This window comes from Triturus cristatus, chromosome 4_1 (genome assembly GCF_964204655.1).
Source record: "Triturus cristatus chromosome 4_1, aTriCri1.1, whole genome shotgun sequence".
Classification (NCBI taxonomy): Eukaryota; Metazoa; Chordata; class Amphibia; order Caudata; family Salamandridae; genus Triturus; species Triturus cristatus.
In genome coordinates, this window is record NC_140585.1 from 866807279 (window position 1) to 866821923 (window position 14645).

Genomic DNA, 14645 nt, shown 5'->3' on the forward strand with positions numbered 1-14645 from the left:
ATCACTCGAATACAGGCTGCAAACGGTAGCCATCTTGTCTTAGGCCAAAATGAACCATCTTAATCGAAAGAAATACAAACAACATTACTACATCATCGCAATGATTAAACAGTGTTAATTCCCACTAATACCCTTATGTGTATGTAATTAACTAGCCATCTGCAACATATTTAAGCATTAGTACACGTTATTTCAAAAAGCGTTTTGTGCTTTAAAACAAACAACACTTAGCAACATCCATTTAATAAAACCTGCACATTATTATTAGGCAACACGTATGCTTTCCCACGTGTAATTTCTCTTGTTAGTTCATGTTGATTAATCAGAATTTTCACACAAAACAAATAATTAACGTTACAAATTAATATTTTTAATTTTCGACATATAGACAAACCGGAGCGTAAAAACCCAATAGATTTTCAACAGAAAACTCTGCTCCAGCATCAGCACAATGGTTTGTTATACCTGCAGGCACCAGATGTTTTTTTTAATGTCTTAGTATCATCTCAAGTCTTTTGTTTAACGCATTTTGCTTTCAGTTATATGTTTTCATGATTATGATTTGCATGCAAACCTACATCGTTTTTGGGTCAAGAAAGTAGGTCTAATAAGAAGCGGTTCTAAACTATAGTATGGACAGTTTTACCAATACTGTTTCATGATGGTGGGAGTCAGGCACGCAGCACCCGGGTCTTTAGTAAAGTTACTGCTTGCAGTAGGTAATTAGTTGCATGACTAAGGACATAACTATTCGATACGTGGTAAATGGAAGCTATTTTCTCAAATGGTTGTGGAACCCAAATAAAAGTTGCGATTATACATATTTAAGTGGCACCTGGTGCACATTTCAACACAGAAAAGGCATAATGTAAGGGGATAACAGCTGTTTAATAGTAAATAGTTTTTAGTCCTGTTTCCAACCGAGGACCGCATCATAGTTAGAGAAACTCTGTAGCTAAGTGCTTTTGTTTGGTCATGAGGCACTGTCTTTTGAGTTTATATTTTTAAGCTGGTGTTTCATAATAATTGAATTTGTCTTTTTGGATGGACTAAGGTTAACCGATGAATCCATGTCATCATGGATGCCATTTTCCAGTCCTGGACTTTCCTTATTCACTTCCTGTATTGCTAGGGGTTTTGGTCTTAGTTAATTTCAAGTGAACCAGTTGGACTAACACTCTTGATAACAATGATTGGTAAATGTAAAGCCTAGAAATGTAACTTCATATCACTGTTGTCATGGAGCTGTATGGACGCTGTACACATCCCTTGTTTTGCATTAAATCTTATAAATGTTTCTTTTCTCACAGCTATTAGTTAAATACTAATTCTAATTTTATATTTTTGTCCCCTTCACATGTATTTCATAATTTGAAGTCGTTCACCCCCATATTCCATTGTCTTTTATTTCACAGGGGCGTACAAGCTATTGAAAGAGGTGAATGGATTATATTGGCCGCTATAATTTGTTATGCAATCTTAACTTTAAAAAAAACTAGATTTATGACCTGTGATGGCATGTTATAGATATCTCATCATCCTTTAACTAGGTCCAGGATTTTTTTTAGAAACTTGAGACGGCCAAATACCTGTCAAGAATGAACAGATAATCTTGGACAAACCTAGTTTACTTTCTTGTCATCAGCCACAAAGGAGCTAATTTGTAACATGTAGATGTACACCTGGATTTTTTTGCATGTTATCAGGATTTCAAAAGTCCCTAGAGCACTGAAGGGACACCTTCTATATGAACACCTGCAGATAACTTAGAGGTGGGCGAGCCACTGAAAGCTTGAGCAAGTCTTGAGCTAAATGCCTGGCTGCGGTGCAGCTAGAGGTCTTCGTTATCCATTGAGCCCAAAAGGTGCCGAGCTTTCATGTGGCTTCTGTCTGTTACCCACACTCTAATCTCATTTACCAAGAACAAAAGACAATGTCTTCATTTTTTTTATATATAACAGGGGAACAAGATAGCGGTCTAATATACATCTACAACACCTGGGATCAGTCCCGTCTTCCCTGCTTAATTGTGGGATACTTGTTGACTATTTTATGTCTCTGAGCCTCCTGTTTTGTTTAGCACATAACACCACACCTTAAAATACATGACTTGCCTTTTATTTCAGTAATGGCATTGACCTCTGGGCAGAGGTGGGGCATGAATGTGTCAGAGTTGAAATTTAAAAACTGTCAATGCCCCTCTGTGTCATCTGATGGGCCAAGGGGAAACGCTCCTGCATATTAACCCCTTCGCTGCTAGGCCTTTTCCCCTCCTGTGCTAAGCCTTTTTTGGGCTATTTGGGGTAGTGCGCGCTTAGGCCCCTGTAACTTTTTGACCACATTAGGTATCCACGCCAAATTTGCGTCCTTTTCTTCCAACATCATGGGGATTCTAAAGGTACCCAGGGTTTGTGGATTGTCCTAGAGGGTTCCCAGAAATTAGTCAAAATACAGCAAAATTTAGTTTTTTTTGTGAAAAATGGGGAAAAGTGGCTGCAAATGAAAGCGTCTGGGTTTTTCTCTGCAAATGATATCAAAAAAGGGTTTGTGGGGCTGAAGTCACCATTTCTCCAGCTTTTAGGGAATGACAGATTTTTGTCAGAAATCCAACATTTTTTACACAGTTTTGACATTTTTCTGGGACATACCCTATTTTTGCTATTTTTGTGCTTTCAACCTCCTTCCAGATAATAGTAGAAATGGGTAGAAAAGCAATAATGGATCCTGGAAAGCTATACATTTTTGAAAAGTAGACAAAATTCTGAATTCAGCAAGGGGTCATTTGTGTAGATACATCAAGGCTTCTTTATAGAAATAACAGTTAAATATAGGAAAAATTAAAAAATTGTTGAAAAAAGCAGCCTTTTGAGTCAACGTTTTCACCTGTAACTTCTTCTAATTATGACATCTATTTGAAAGCAATGTACCGTTACATCCAGTGGACCTTCCTGGTTGTGGGGATATATAGGACTTGTAGGTTCACCAAGAACCCAACGAACCCAGAGTAAAAAACTGAGCAGCATTTTGTAATGGTTTTTTTTTTGTTCCGGGTATATAGCAATTATTGTGGGAAAATGTATACATGGAAAAATCGATATGAAAGACACCTATGTATTTCTGAAATGGGAACAAATTACAGAGGTTAGAAACAGTGCATATTTGCACATTTTCGAAATTGGGAATACTCATACTTGCATGACAATTATTGGTCATTTTTCAAAATGACTTTTTTTTTACACAATGTCTTTCATTTGGAAGGGAGAAATGCATCAAAAATCAATAGGTAATAACAGTTGCTTTACAAATCTAAACTACCCTAAGTCTCCCGATAAAAATGGTATCTCACTTGTGTGGGTAGGCATAGTGCCCACGACAGGAAGTGGCTCAAAACCTAAGGTGAACACACCACATTTTCACACTGAAAATTTACACTTTTTTTGCGAAGAGTCTAGCTGTAGTTTTTGAACCCTAGCCATGCCGGCACCTAGGGAAACCTAGCAAACCTATACATTTTTGAAAACTAGACACCCACGGGAATCCAGGATGGGGTGACTTGACTGCCTCCCACCATGGTCTGTTACCCAGAATCCCTTGCAAACGTAAAAAATTGACAAAAAAAACACATTTTCCCCACATTTCTGTGATGGAAAGTTCTGGAATCTGCGTGGATCCACAAATTTCCACCCACCCCGCGTTCCCCAAAGTCCTACGAGAAAAATGGTACCTCACTTGTGCGGGTCGGCATAGTGCCCGTGACAGGAAATGGCGCAAAACGCAACGTGGTCACACCTCAATTTTGCAGTGAAAAATGACCCCTTTTTGGCAAAGTGACTAGCTGTAGTTTTCGAACCCTAGCCCTGCCGGCACCTAGGGAAACCTAGCAAACCTATAAATTTTTGAAAACTAGACACCCAGGGGAATTCAGGATGGGGTGACTTGACTGCCTCCCACCATGGTCTGTTACCCAGAATCCCTTGCAAACGTAAAAAATTGACAAAAAAAAACCACATTTTCCCCACATTTCTGTGATGGAAAGTTCTGGAATCTGCGTGGATCCACAAATTTCCACCCACCCCGCGTTCCCCAAAGTCCTACGAGAAAAATGGTACCTCACTTGTCCGGGTCGGCATAGTGCCCACGACAGGAAACGGCGCAAAACGCAACGTGGTCACACCTCAATTTTGCAGTGAAAAATGACCCTTTTTTGGCAAAGTGACTAGCTGTAGTTTTTGAACCCTAGCCCTGCCGGCACCTAGGGAAACCTAGCAACCCTATACATTTTTGAAAACTAGACACCCAGGGGAATCCAGGATGGGGTGACTTGACTGCCTCCCACCATGGTCTGTTACCCAGAATCCCTTGCAAACGTAAAAAATGGACAAAAAAAAAACAAATTTTCCCCACATTTCTGTGATGGAAAGTTCTGGAATCTGCGTGGGTCCACAAATTTCCACCCACCCCGCGTTCCCCAAAGTCCTACGAGAAAAATGGTACCTCACTTGTGCGGGTCGGCCTAGTGCCGGCGACAGGAAACGGCGCAAAACGCAACGTGGTCACACCTCAATTTTGCAGTGAAAAATGACCCTTTTTTGGCAAAGTGACTAGCTGTAGTTTTTGAACCCTAGCTCTGCCGGCACCTAGGGAAAGCTAGCAAACCTATACATTTTTGAAAACTAGACACCCACGGGAATCCAGGATGGGGTGACTTGACTGCCTCCCACCATGGTCTGTTACCCAGAATCCCTTGCAAACGTAAAAAATTGACAAAAAAAAAACACATTTTCCCCACATTTCTGTGATGGAAAGTTCTGGAATCTGCGTGGATCCACAAATTTCCACCCACCCCGCGTTCCCCAAAGTCCTACGAGAAAAATGGTACCTCACTTGTGCGGGTCGGCATAGTGCCCGTGACAGGAAACGGTGCAAAACGCAACGTGGTCACACCTCAATTTTGCAGTGAAAAATGACCCCTTTTTGGCAAAGTGACTAGCTGTAGTTTTCGAACCCTAGCCCTGCCGGCACCTAGGGAAACCAAGCAAACCTATACATTTATGAAAACTAGACACCCAGGGGAATTCAGGATGGGGTGACTTGACTGCCCCCACCATGGTCTGTTACCCAGAATCCCTTGCAAACGTAAAAAATTGACAAAAAAAAACACATTTTCCCCACATTTCTGTGATGGAAAGTTCTGGAATCTGCGTGGATCCACAAATTTCCACCCACCCCGCGTTCCCCAAAGTCCTACGAGAAAAATGGTACCTCACTTGTCCGGGTCGGCATAGTGCCCACGACAGGAAACGGCGCAAAACGCAACGTGGTCACACCTCAATTTTGCAGTGAAAAATGACCCTTTTTTGGCAAAGTGACTAGCTGTAGTTTTTGAACCCTAGCCCTGCCGGCACCTAGGGAAAGCTAGCAACCCTATACATTTTTGAAAACTAGACACCCAGGGAAATCCAGGATGGGCTGACTTGACTGCCTCCCACCATGGTCTGTTACCCAGAATCCCTTGCAAACGTAAAAAATTGACAAAAAAAAACACATTTTCCCCATATTTCTGTGTTGGAAAGTTCTGGAATCTGCGTGGATCCACAAATTTCCATGCACCCCGCATTCCCCAAAGTCCTACGAGAAAAATGGTACCTCACTTGTGTGGGTCGGCCTAGTGCCCGCGACAGGAAACGGCGCAAAACGCAACAAGGTCACACCTCAATTTTGCAGTGAAAAATTACCCCTTTTTGGCAAAGTGACTAGCTGTAGTTTTTGAACCCTAGCCCTGCCGGCACCTAGGGAAACCTAGCAACCCTATACATTTTTGAAAACTAGACACCCAGGGGAATCCAGGATGGGGTGACTTGACTGCCTCCCACCATGGTCTGTTACCCAGAATCCCTTGCAAACGTAAAAAATGGACAAAAAAAAACAAATTTTCCCCACATTTCTGTGATGGAAAGTTCTGGAATCTGCGTGGGTCCACAAATTTCCACCCACCCCGCGTTCCCCAAAGTCCTACGAGAAAAATGGTACCTCACTTGTGCGGGTCGGCCTAGTGCCGGCGACAGGAAACGGCGCAAAACGCAACGTGGTCACACCTCAATTTTGCAGTGAAAAATGACCCTTTTTTGGCAAAGTGACTAGCTGTAGTTTTTGAACCCTAGCTCTGCCGGCACCTAGGGAAAGCTAGCAAACCTATACATTTTTGAAAACTAGACACCCACGGGAATCCAGGATGGGGTGACTTGACTGCCTCCCACCATGGTCTGTTACCCAGAATCCCTTGCAAACGTAAAATATTGACAAAAAAAAAACACATTTTCCCCACATTTCTGTGATGGAAAGTTCTGGAATCTGCGTGGATCCACAAATTTCCACCCACCCCGCGTTCCCCAAAGTCCTACGAGAAAAATGGTACCTCACTTGTGCGGGTCGGCATAGTGCCCGTGACAGGAAACGGTGCAAAACGCAACGTGGTCACACCTCAATTTTGCAGTGAAAAATGACCCCTTTTTGGCAAAGTGACTAGCTGTAGTTTTCGAACCCTAGCCCTGCCGGCACCTAGGGAAACCAAGCAAACCTATACATTTATGAAAACTAGACACCCAGGGGAATTCAGGATGGGGTGACTTGACTGCCCCCACCATGGTCTGTTACCCAGAATCCCTTGCAAACGTAAAAAATTGACAAAAAAAACCACATTTTCCCCACATTTCTGTGATGGAAAGTTCTGGAATCTGCGTGGATCCACAAATTTCCACCCACCCCGCGTTCCCCAAAGTCCTACGAGAAAAATGGTACCTCACTTGTCCGGGTCGGTATAGTGCCCACGACAGGAAACGGCGCAAAACGCAACGTGGTCACACCTCAATTTTGCAGTGAAAAATGACCCTTTTTTGGCAAAGTGACTAGCTGTAGTTTTTGAACCCTAGCCCTGCCGGCACCTAGGGAAAGCTAGCAACCCTATACATTTTTGAAAACTAGACACCCAGGGAAATCCAGGATGGGCTGACTTGACTGCCTCCCACCATGGTCTGTTACCCAGAATCCCTTGCAAACGTAAAAAATTGACAAAAAAAACCACATTTTCCCCACATTTCTGTGTTGGAAAGTTCTGGAATCTGCGTGGATCCACAAATTTCCATGCACCCCGCGTTCCCCAAAGTCCTACGAGAAAAATGGTACCTCACTTGTGTGGGTCGGCCTAGTGCCCGCGACAGGAAACGGCGCAAAACGCAACAAGGTCACACCTCAATTTTGCAGTGAAAAATTACCCCTTTTTGGCAAAGTGACTAGCTGTAGTTTTTTAACCCTAGCCCTGCCGGCACCTAGGGAAACCTAGCAAACCTATACATTTTTGAAAACTAGACACCCAGGGGAATTCAGGATGGGGTGACTTGACTGCCTCCCACCAAGGTCTGTTACCCAGAATCCCTTGCAAACGTAAACAATTGACAAAAAAACACATTTTCCCCACATTTCTGTGATGGAAAGTTCTGGAATCTGCGTGGATCCACAAATTTCCACCCACCCCACGTTCCCCAAAGTCCTACGAGAAAAATGGTACCCCACTTGTGCGGGTCGGCCTAGTGCCCGCGACAGGAAACGGCGCAAAACGCAACGTGGTCACACCTCAATTTTGCAGTGAAAAATGACCCTTTTTTGGCAAAGTGACGAGCTGTAGTTTTTGAACCCTAGCTCTGCCGGCACCTAGGGAAACCTACCAAACCCATGCATTTCTGAAAACTAGACACCCGGCGGCTTCCAGGGACGTATGGCTTGTGTGGATCCCCCAACGTTTCCTTACCCAGAATCCCCTGCAAACCTCAATTTTTGCTGAAAAAATCACTTTTTTCACACATTTTGGGGTGGGAAAGTTGTGGCATCACCGGGCTCACACAAATTTACCACCACCCAGCGTTCCCCGTGGTCTCCCGGTAAAAATGGTACCTCACTTGTGTGGGAGGCCCAAGTACCCGCGGCAGGCAAGGGCCCAAAACATAGTGAGGCGACATTAAAATGGCCTATCGCAAAACCACCTGGTTTTGCAAGGGGGGTCACTTGGGTTTTTGGCCCGGTGCTCGGCGGCCATCTAGGGAAACCTACCAAACCCATGCATTTCTGAAAACTAGACACCCGGCGGCTTCCAGGGAGGTATGGCTTGCGTGGATCCCCCAACGTTTCCTTACCCGGAATCCCCTGCAAACCTCAATTTTAGCTGAAAAAATCACTTTTTTCACACATTTTGGTGTGGGAAAGTTGTGGCATCACCGGGCTCACACAAATTTACCACCACCCAGCGTTCCTCCAGGTCCCCCCCCCGGTAAAAATGGTGCCTCACTTGTGTGGGAGGCCCAAGTACCCGCGGCAGGCAAGGGCCCAAAACGTAGTGAGGCAACATCAAAATGGCCTTTTGCAAAACCACCTGGTTTTGCAAGGGGGGTCCCTTTGGGTTTTGGCCCGGTGCGTGGCGGCCATCTAGGGAAACCTACCAAACCCACACATTTCTGAAAACTAGACACCCGGCGGCTTCCAGGGACGTATGGCTTGTGTGGATCCCCCAACGTTTCCTTACCCAGAATCCCCTGCAAACCTCAATTTTTGCTGAAAAAATCACTTTTTTCACACATTTTGGGGTGGGAAAGTTGTGGCATCACCGGGCTCACACAAATTTACCACCACCCAGCGTTCCCCGTGGTCTCCCGGTAAAAATGGTACCTCACTTGTGTGGGAAGCCCAAGTACCCGCGGCAGGCAAGGGCCCAAAACATAGTGAGGCGACATTAAAATGGCCTATCGCAAAACCACCTGGTTTTGCAAGGGGGGTCACTTGGGTTTTTGGCCCGGTGCTCGGCGGCCATCTAGGGAAACCTACCAAACCCATGCATTTCTGAAAACTAGACACCCGGCGGCTTCCAGGGAGGTATGGCTTGCGTGGATCCCCCAACGTTTCCTTACCCGGAATCCCCTGCAAACCTCAATTTTAGCTGAAAAAATCACTTTTTTCACACATTTTGGTGTGGGAAAGTTGTGGCATCACCGGGCTCACACAAATTTACCACCACCCAGCGTTCCTCCAGGTCCCCCCCCGGTAAAAATGGTGCCTCACTTGTGTGGGAGGCCCAAGTACCCGCGGCAGGCAAGGGCCCAAAACGTAGTGAGGCAACATCAAAATGGCCTTTTGCAAAACCACCTGGTTTTGCAAGGGGGGTCCCTTTGGGTTTTGGCCCGGTGCGTGGCGGCCATCTAGGGAAACCTACCAAACCCACACATTTCTGAAAACTAAACACCCGGCGGCTTCCAGGGAGGTATGGCTTGCGTGGATCCCCCAACGTTTCCTTACCCAGAATCCCCTGCAAACCTCAATTTTAGCTGAAAAAATCACTTTTTTCACTCATTTTGGTGTGGGAAAGTTGTGGCATCACCGGGCTCACACAAATTTACCACCACCCAGCGTTCCCCCAGGTCTCCCGGTAAAAATGGTGCCTCACTTGTGTGGGAGGCCTAAGTACCCGCGGCAGGCAAAGGCCCAAAACGTAGTGAGGCGACACCAAAATGGCCTATCGCAAAACCACCTGGTTTTGCAAGGGGGGTCACTTGGGTTTTTGGCCCGGTGCTCGGCGGCCATCTAGGGAAACCTACAAAACCCATGCAATTCTGAAAACTAGACACCCGGCGGCTTCCAGGGAGGTATGGCTTGCGTGGATCCCCTAACGTTTCCTTACCCAGAATCCCCTGCAAACCTCAATTTTAGCTGAAAAAATCACTTTTTTCACACATTTTGGTGTGGGAAAGTTGTGGCATCACCGGGCTCACACAAATTTACCACCACCCAGCGTTCCCCCAGGTCTCCCCATAAAAATGGTGCCTCACTTGTGTGGGAGGCCCAAGTACCCGCGGCAGGCAAGGGCCCAAAATGTAGTGATGCGACATTTGGGATAGGCAATGTTGATGTCGCATCACTACGAATTGGAGAAACTAAAGACAAAGATTCCTACACAACCATCTATTCCTCAAACACACACACATACTGGTTGGATTTGGCACGAGGGCGAGTCATGGTTCAGTGTATTAAATTTTATTAACAAGAGATTTCACAAAAATGAAATGCACTGTCAACAATTAAATTCACAAAAAACCAAACCAATGACTCGCAGCTCGTGAGCTGTAAAGCCACGTCAAGGCACCAACCACTTTACAGGCCATTCACACACCTTTCATACGTGATACAAACAAGACCATTCGCACCACCAGGCACAAAATCAACACATTACAAAATTCACCAAAAAGGGACAAGGTACACCCTGCTTCAGAAAGACAAATATTACTGCACAGCCATCTAATCCGCAAGCACACACACATACTGGTTGAATTTGGCACAAGGGTGAGTGATGGTTCAGTAGATACAATTGTATTAGCAAGTGATTTCACAAAAATGAAATGCACTGGTAATAATTGAAAAGGCGAGAAACTGAACCATTGACTCACAGCTCGTGAGCTGTAAAGCTACGACAAGGCACCAACCTCTTTACAGGCCATTCATACACCTTTCATACGTGTGAGACATACAAAACCATTCACACCGCCAGCCGCGGGCCCATCACATAACAAAACTCACACCAGCACACAGCGCCATTCAAGGGCCCATCACTTTCACACGCCCACAATTCAGACACAGCAACTACACAGGCTGATGGATTGCGTGGAGTGGCACTAAGCTAGCAGTGTGTGTAGTGACCAGCAGAAAGTCACTACTCACACACAGCCAGCCGAGCACCAGTCCACACACACCGCTAGCAGAGCGCCAGTCCACGCACACTGCTAGCCAAACACCAGTCCACGCACACCGCTAGCCAAGCGCCAGTCCAGGCACACCGCCAGCCAATCGCCAGTCCAGGCACACCGGTAGCCAATCGCCAATCCACGCACACCGCCAGCCAAGCTCCAGTCCACGGACACCACCAGCCAAGCACCAGTCCGCACACACCACCAGTCCACGCACACCGCCAGCCAAGTACCAGTCCACGCACACCGCCAGCCAAGCACCATTCCACGCACACCGCCAGCCAAGCTCCAGTCCACGCACACCACCAGCCACGCACCAGTCCACGCACACCGCCAGTCCATGCACACCGCCAGTCCACGCACACCGCCAGCCAAGCACCATTCCACGCACACCACCAACCAAGTGCCAGTCCACACACACCAACAGCCAAGCGCAAGCCTACACACACCGCCATCACATTTAGGATTTTTTTTAGAAAAAAATAAAAACACAAACAAATCGCAAATAGATACAAATCTTCTAACAGAAAATCAGCAACTAAATACATTGCACTAACACCAACCTTGAAACAGAATCAAATTATCCAAAGAATACAGACCAGGCAGTTCACTTTACCACTCATGAATGCTCCCAAAAATTCTTTTGCGTGTGGTACGCTCTAAAACTAGCAGGGACACACAGTGCAGGATGAGAAGGACAGTCAGGGCAGTACATACGACTCTCCTTCCGCGTACCCCTTCGCCAACAGACTCTACATCTCCTACTGGGAAAATCTTTTGAGGGTGTGGGAGGAATGTGATCTGGAAAGTGGCGATCTTTCAATCTAGCAACATCCTCCACCACTCCAACTCTAGGAACACTTGCCTGTTCCACTACAACAAGGCTGCCTATTACAGACTCCTGAAACTTAGCAAAAGTCATCTTTGACTCAGGGCAAGAATCCTGGAACACAACAAAAGCATTAAACATTGCCAAGTGGAAAAGATGGATAGCCAACTTCTTGTACCAAATGTAAGCCTTACGAAGAGCAGTGTAAGGTTCCAACCTCTGATCTACTCTGTCAACACCACCCATGTGCCTATTATAGTCTAAAATGCACACAGGTTTGCGCGCTTCAGCGACCTGACCCCAAACAGTCACAGGTGCAGTGCTTTCTTCATGGATGGTAGTCAGCATATAGACATCTCTCCTGTCTAAAAACTTCACAGCAAGAAGCTCCTGGCAACGCAACGCACTGCACTGTCCCCGCACAAGCTTTTGACAAACAAGTTCTTTTGGGAAACCTTTACGGTTAGAGCGGATTGTGCCACAAGCAACAGTGTCCACTTTGGCCAATTCCCTGAACAACCGCACACCAGTGTAGAAGTTATCTACATATAAATGGTGGCCTTTGTTAAAAAATCCTCTACCAAGTTCCCAAACAATTTTCTCAGTCACTCAAAAGTGGACGGACAACTAGGGAGGTTAATCCTAGATTCCTTACCGGTGTACACCCTGAAATTAGAGACATATCCAGTCCTACTGTCACACAGCATATACAGCTTTATTCCATAGCGTGCCCTCTTACTAGGAATGTATTGCCTAAAAACCAAGCGGCCCTTGAACAACACCAAAGACTCATCCACTGCAATTTCTTTCCCAGGGGCATAAATCTCAGAAAATCGATCAACAAAGTGATCAAGGACAGGCCTAATCTTAAAAAGACGGTCACACTCAGGGTGATCTCGTGGCAACGCTAAACCATTATCAACAAAATGCATCATCCGAAGCAGAAGCAAATACCTGTCACGAGTCATGACTGCCGGAAAAATAGACGTTGCCATCAAGGGACTGCTAGACCAATATGAAGACATCGATGGCTTCCTTAGCAAGCCCATCAAAAAAGTTAAACCCGAGAACTTCTTCATCTCTTCAACATTTGTGGGAGTCCACCGAGTAGCTCTAAAGTATGGCTTAAGACTGGCACTGTTGTCCCTCAAAAACTGTTCGGCATACAAATTAGTCTGCTCAACAATCTCTGCCAAAAACACATCGTCCATAAACAACTGAAAAAAATTTACCGGCAAAAAGTTTTCAGTATTCACTCTAGACCCTGGAACACCAGTAAACTCTGGCAATGCCGGCTGCACCATGCCAGGGGCAACCCAGAGGTCATCACTTTCAAAGGGAAGCCTTGCAGCCCCAGCCTGCAGCCCAGATGCCTCTTGCCGCACTACACCAATGGGAAGCCTTGCAGCCCCAGGCTGCAGCCCAGATGCCTCTTGCCGCACTATCGGCACATCAGTCTCCTCCTCTAACACAGGCACTTCATCCGCACTAAGAGTATCTTCATCATCCGATGACTCCATACGGAGAGAAAACTCACTGCCAGAATCGTCCCCTGCCTCCTCTCCCTCAGATGCAGAGTCAGTCTCTGAACCATGGTCAGAGGAAGACTCAAACAGCAAACCAACAACCTGCTGAGCAGTAATCCTGCGGCTAGCCATTATACTTACTAAGATAGACGACTGCACAAACAAGTCAACAACAACCAACAATGTGCAAACCAAGTAAGTAAAGAACTGTGTACCTTTATCACAAAGATCAATGTACTCAAAAACTATACAATTCAATTACAAGAGACAGCTGCACTCACCAGAAACCAACTCTGCAGTGACACAGCAAAAACCAACGATATCCAACTAGAAAGAAGAAAAAAAACCAAATTACTCACAAGACAACAAAATACACATCGAGCACCAATGCAAAAAGTTTTTGACACTCAAAAAACTAAACATACTGCTATTATTGCACCATTTGCAAAAAAAATTCATGCAGAGAAATCAAACACATTTACATTGTACAAAAAAAAGTCTCTTACCAAACTACACAAACAGCAGAACCACCAGTAACAACACGGCAAACTGAAAAGAGCAAAAGCCTTCACCTAGAACAAAAAAGTAAAAAAAAAAACATTACTATTGCAATTCACAAAAAATATAACAATAAACATTATAACATGCTATGTTACTACTGAAATGGTCAATCGGGTTGTGTGCCAGGTGGGGCAGAAAACAGCAGGAAAAAAAAAGGCTACTCTGTCCCGGGGCGGGTGGGCCAAATACATATTATAAAAATTGCACCCTGGAAGCGACACTTGCCAAAGGGGTCACTTCCATTTTTATTTACACTAATTCCCTGGTGTCTAGTGGGCTTTTCTGCCCCCCCCCCCGGGGCCAGAAACGGCTACACAAAAAGCCGCTTCCTTTACTCAAAAAAACACATCCCTGGTGTCTAGTGGGCTTTTCTGCCCCCCCTGGGGGCAGAAACGGACTGAAAGTCGACCGATCTGCCCCCAGGGGGGGCAGAAAAGTCTTCCACTAAATTATGCCGCCAAGGAAGCGACCCTTGCCCAAGGGGTCGCTTCCTAAATGAAGATAAAGACATCCCTGGTGTCTAGTAAGCTTTCGGACCGAAAGTCGACCGATAAAAGTCTTCAAGAAAATTATGCCCCCAAGGAAGCAACCCTTGCCCACGGGGTCGCTCCCTAAATGAAGAACAAGACATCCCTGGTGTCTAGTGGGCTTTTCTGCCCCCCCCTGGGGGCAGAAAGGGACCGAAAGTCGACCGATCTGCCCCCAGGGGGGGCAGAAAAGTCTTCCACTAAATTATGCCCCCAAGGAAGCGACCCTTGCCCAAGGGGTCGCTTCCTAACTGAAGATAAAGACATCCCTGGTGTCTAGTGGGCTTTTCTGCCCCCCCTGGGGGCAGAAACGGACCGAAAGTCGACCGATCTGCCCCCAGGGGGGGCTGAAAAGTCTTCCAGAAAATTATGCCCCCAAGGAAGCGACCCTTGCCCAAGGGGTCGCTCCCTAAATGAAGAA